Below are 6,000 nucleotides of genomic sequence, written 5' to 3' on the forward strand. Positions count from 1 at the left end.
GATGTACACTATCTGCATGCTTAGTGAAATGGTATGTCCATAGACAAGTTGCTGGGGATTTTCTGAGGAGTCGAGAGGCTATTTAAGTTGTGACTTTAAAAAACCCTGAACTAATCAGTAAGTAAACTTGAGGTTTACTAATGTTCTACCACCTGACTACAATATTGGGCAGCCGTTACACGCACACCCCTGAACCTCACTCCCCTTCCAGGTCTACGGCACCAGTGTAAGTCAGAGGTGGGAACAAGTCATTGCCGGGCAAGTCACAAGTAAGTCTCAAGTCGTTGACCTCAAGTCCCAAGTCAAGTCGAGTCAAAGACGAAGCAAGTCCAAGTCAAGTCAGAAGTCATAGGGCGGCAAGTCACAAGTCGAGTCAAAGTCATGCCATTTCAATTTCGAATCATTTCAAGTCATTAATAAAAAAATCGACTGTAAAGTTTAGTAACTTAGGTCATCCTGCGCTAGTTCGCCACTTGGGACTCGAACCCACAACCTACCAATTCACGCTCCAGTTTGGCATGGGAGGTACAGCACGATACTGCTGAGCTAAAGATACAGACCAATATAATACAGTGTCCTGCTTTTTAGCTGGATTTGCGTGTTAAACGCGATTGTTTTGCTAGAATTGGTTGAAAAAATGGTAGAAATGGACATCCCACTTTATCTGCAAATCTTTACCCTCCACTTTTTGCTTTTTATGACAATCATTGGGAATGTGCCTAATACTCATTGTAGACCCATGGAATTAATTTTCTTTGTTTAATTTGATGAAACAGACAGAAATAGACATTCAACTTAGTCTTCAAAAGTTCACCTTCCTTTTTCACATTTATATGACATTGTCATTTGATAATCAGTTCATACTGATTATAAATACTTTGTTATTATTATTATTGTTCAGAAGATGCTTTCTACTTAAAAAGAAACTGGCTAGCTCATTATTACTGATAATGGATCTGTTTTAGTGCTTACAGTTAACAAAATGTATGTGCACACATCACTGCACATTACACACACAGACTCCAACAGGCCCTATGACCCCTCAACTACAGAACCTCATGCTCCTTCACATATGCAAGCACACTTACAGCCCTCGCCCAATTCACAGTCCATACTCTACCACACACTCAATGTCTCACAAGTATACTGTACCATACTCTCCCATACATACAGTTAAATGTCTATATTTGTTGTGTGTCGTACAGTGGAAGAAGGTCTAGGAGAATACAGGAGTGCTGGGAGGGAAGATAGTCCAATAAGATAAGTCCAATAATGCATGAGTCTCTTTAATTTATTTTTGTTCCTATCATTGGAAAATTTTCATGACAATTCTAATATTTCAAGAAGAGATTAAAATGTGTGAAAGTCATCTTTTAATATGAACACTGAAGGTTTGTAATGGAGCCATACTCCAGGTAACACGGTTTGTAATGGAAACACAAACCGGGCTGGTTTGACAGTACCGCTCAGCACCACTCAGCTCGACACGACACAGTGTATGTGGAATAATGTATGAGTATTAGGACTAAGCTCTGCTATGGGTTCAGGAACCGACAGACTTTTAAACAGGATTTGATTAATGTAGCTGACTTTGCTTGAGGCTTGATATTTATAGAGTGGTCTCAGGAAGGATTCCGCCAACAGTTAAAGTCACCACCTAAGATTAGACAGCATATTAGACAGATTAGACAGCGCCGAGACAGCATATCTGGGGAAAAAAAGACCAAAAAAAGGATTTGAAAACATTTTGATCATGCCAATTGGGGGCATAAACATTTGCTAAAATCACTTGGGTAGGCCTATTATAACGTGTTCCTGTTACTATTGCTATCTTCCATTTTGATCTATTTTGCTTGTTGACAAAGTGAATGGTACAGACTTGTGGATGAGAATTGCAGTTCCCCTGGCCTTACAGTACAGCTGAATTATGAGTGATACACCTGGCCAACCTATCGCTTCTGCAACAAAAAGTGTTTTTCTGTTTTCAAGTGTGTTTCCTAAGTGATGTGTGTCCCTACATTCCAGCTTGTAAATTTGAGTGTGCATTCCCCATGTTGGATAGTGGGGTTTGGAGTGGACTATTTTGGGGGTTCATACGTGAAGAATGGAGGCAGAAAATGGTTGATAGTAAGCATAACATTATAATAATAGAATCTGGTTGATAGTGAGCATAACATTATACTAATAGAATCTGGTGTTGAAAGTACAATATAGGTTAAAAGTTTGGACACACCTTCTCATTCAATGCATTTTCTTTATTTTCGTGGCTATTTACAGTGCATTGCACATTTTCGTGGAGGGCATCAAAACTGATGAAAGCGATGTCAGCTTTCTATCCACGTGACTTCAACACGGCTTAACTGATGAACTCACATATTTCAACAAGCTAATTTTCAAGTAAAAAATCTCAGAAAAGTCTAAAAATTCTAAAATTGTACCCCAACCGTACCCTCAAAATATGCAACATCAGCAGATACCTTACAACACTATACTGTGGTATAACTCCAAACTGTTTAAAACAATGTCTAAGTGCAAAGCAGCCACATATCGATTTGTTGATATGTGTAGCTAGCGCATATGCCTCACAAAAATGTTATTGACAGTTTTGCAGACAGAAACGTATTCCAGCATTTTACTGTTTTTAATTCATACATTCAACACTACAGTATAGTGTTGTAAGGTGTCTGCTGATGTTGCATATTTTTGGGATGCTTTTTGGAGCATGTTAAGACGTTTAAAACACAATGTAAAGTTCTGCCCCACAGAGTAGGCGAAGCGGTCAATGCGAACTCTCTCTGCAAGCAACACTGACAGGGTTGATTGAAAAATGTTTGCGTCTTCGCTATTGCTAAGTCATGGGTTGGGCAATAAAGCTGGATGTTATAGATGACCAAAATGGCCCATTAAGATTTAAAATAATTTTCACCACTTTCTTGTTAGTACACATTTAAACTATTACCAATCATGTTTGATTTGGTTGGGTACAACAAAAAATATTATATGAAAAAGTGGCAGTTTTTTTTTCACCATAAAGCAGTGCATGGCATCATGTTGGGAATTGGAGACCCAAGATTCTATAGCTGAGGAGAGTCGCCAGTGTGACGTCTGATTTTTCTTTTGCCATTCTACCTTTGCCTTATGCCTTATGTCTTGGCTGAAAATCCTGCATGTTCTTTTTGAAGAAGAGTCGGAGAGCTTGGCGTCCATTTCCAATATCCAATCCATTTATTTGCCGCATACAAAAGTGCCTCAAAGTATAGATAAAACATTTTACAGAGAGCTCTGACTTTGATCATCTTGCCTTAACCAACAACCAGACTATCCATTTGCATGACCAGAGCTGAAGTAGCCTACTTTTCCATACAACAGGTTTTTTATACTAACACAGTTTTCATATCTAATCAAAAGTGATTGTCCATGCACTCGTCCAGGACATCTGTTCCTTGGGGACCCAACGTCCTCTTGCATCCGAGTCCCGCATCCCTTATCTGTCCAAATATACTGTACATACAAGGACGAACAACATGGACAAACACACACACACACACACACACACACACACACACACACACACACACACACACACACACACACACACACACACACACACACACACTCCAGCTGATCCAGGGATGGATGTAAACAAACACACTCATACACACACATAGATAAACAGAAATGCCAATGGTCTACCTCTTTGGACTAGGCTACATCATTTCCCTAATGTGCACTAGCCCACACTGTATCACTGGCCCACCCTTTTTGGTCTATTTGACTACATTTTAAGAACCATTTCAGTACAATTTTGCTAAATGTTTGGGCTACTGCCAACCGTTTTTTCAGCTAGATTAGTGAACAACTGTACAACATGGTTTGTCTTAATGTCTGTACATGTGTACGTTTGATCTATCTTGCAATATGTTTGATCAATGTGTATTATGCATATCATGTGTAAGGCCACTTGACACTTTAATTTCCCTTTGATATCAATATAGTTACTCTACTGTACTACTAGGGTGGCCATCGATCCATTTGTACGACCTGTTTACGACGTCTGTGTGTCCCTCTGATTGTCTTTCCTCTCATCCTCGCCTTGTGCTTATGGCCTCGAGACGCGAGGCAACGTCATTGACACAAACTAGACTGACAATCGGACATGTTTCCGATACCTGCGGCCGCCATGTTACTCCAGACTTCGCACAACTAATTAACTATATTGCTCTAGCCTTATGTCGGGGAAATCTGCACGCGATTATTGTTTGCGGTCCATAGTCTACGTGAAGTAGGCTACTAGCTTACTTTGACTGAGTGTATGGAAGTGAAATAAGGTTGCTATAGCCTATTACTGTCTACTACTAGCCTATTGTCTGTCTACTATTTTTTTCTGCACTGGCGACGCATGGTGCAAGTAAGTTTGTCCGCTAAATGTATTCACAACGAGGGCTCTCACAACTTTGCACCCAGGGCAAAGAAAGCGTCTTTCTGCACGGGCGCTCTGTCTGTATTTTGAGCTTGTGTTGTTGCCTATGGTTATCCGCGCGTCTGCATTAAAAAAAAGATTGACAGGCGCCTCTCGTTTCAAAACACTGTTGATAAACACACTCCTGACCTTAAAACTTTGAGTAAAGTAAATCAAATAGATTGTTGGCGCATGCATGACTAAAAATATTTATGAAATAGCCTAATAACGACTACAACGGAAGGATTGTCTATCGTAACCTGCCGTCTCTGATACAACATTAAGTTAGTGGTAGCCTACTGATGACTCCTTTATTGGAGTGAGGTAATGACGTGCGAAAATCCGTCCCAAAACATCTTGTTTTACAAATAAAACTGTTGTTGGCAGCTGAGTTAGTCTGAGGTAAGATGGCAGCACTGCTCCCTGATTTCTGCCTACGGTTTAGAGTGCCAACTTCACTGTTTCTCCACGAAGGTGGGGAGTCAGCGAGTTGAAGCAATGGGTACGGCGCGAGGATGGTAGGTTAGATAGTTAAGGGGCAGGGTTGTCCGGCCGAAGTCCGGACAGGTGGTCACCCTATGTACTACTCTCAGAAGGAGAGGACGAATCTGTGGCGCAAGTAGAGATTAGCAGGAGCCCAGTCTCGCGGAAAATCAACTGTATGCTTTGTGGTGCTGCTACGATATAGCCTCGATTTTGGTGGTTGGGCAACGCGCACTGTCGTCGAGAGTGGGTGAGAGAGAGGGTGAGAGAGAGTGAGTGAGAGAGAGAGACCGCCCGAGCAGCGTGCATTCCGTGAGGGGAGCGCTGTCGTTGTGTCAGCTTCATGCCATCTCTCCCTTCCTCCAACATTGTCCCTAACCCTAACCCTAACCCTAACCTTAACCCTAACCCTAACCTTAACCTTAAATCACTTGTTTGGAATGTTTGATTACCGTCGTTTCCAGTTAGCCTTCACTCACGCTTGATTGTTGACGTCAGCAGACCAAGAACCCCCCCAGAACCAAACTACCCCAATTGTCAATTCCCCCTTTGTAACGCCGCATTATGTAATAACGGTGCAATATGTAATAATGTAACAAATTATTACATAATGTGGTGACAATCGCCGCATTGTGTAATAATTTACGCATTTCGTAATAAATTTCTTGAACGCATTTCGTAATAACTTTTTTCTCATCTTGTAATAAATTATTACAAAATGCGAAATTTATTACGGAATGCGGCCGCAACTTTTTTTTTGATGGAAATGTAATAAGATGGTGCATTATGTAATAATCTATATGGATATGTTTTTTCTGCACTTGGATTCAGTAGGCGCAGCACACACACATAGTCTAAGTGACATGGTATAGTCACTGCCCTCTCTCTCTCTCATTCTTCTCAGTTCTCAAACAGCTCGAGAGTCGCGAATGATGCGGTTAAAACCGTTAAGAAATAATTTCACAACTTGTTGCGTGCAACGAGTCCAACGAATGTCTCGCACTTTCTGCTACATTACACCAATTTACAGCGACATTAAATAGGCCAGGTCTAAACAC

Source organism: Engraulis encrasicolus, chromosome 20, assembly GCF_034702125.1.
Source record: "Engraulis encrasicolus isolate BLACKSEA-1 chromosome 20, IST_EnEncr_1.0, whole genome shotgun sequence".
NCBI classification, from domain to species: domain Eukaryota; kingdom Metazoa; phylum Chordata; class Actinopteri; order Clupeiformes; family Engraulidae; genus Engraulis; species Engraulis encrasicolus.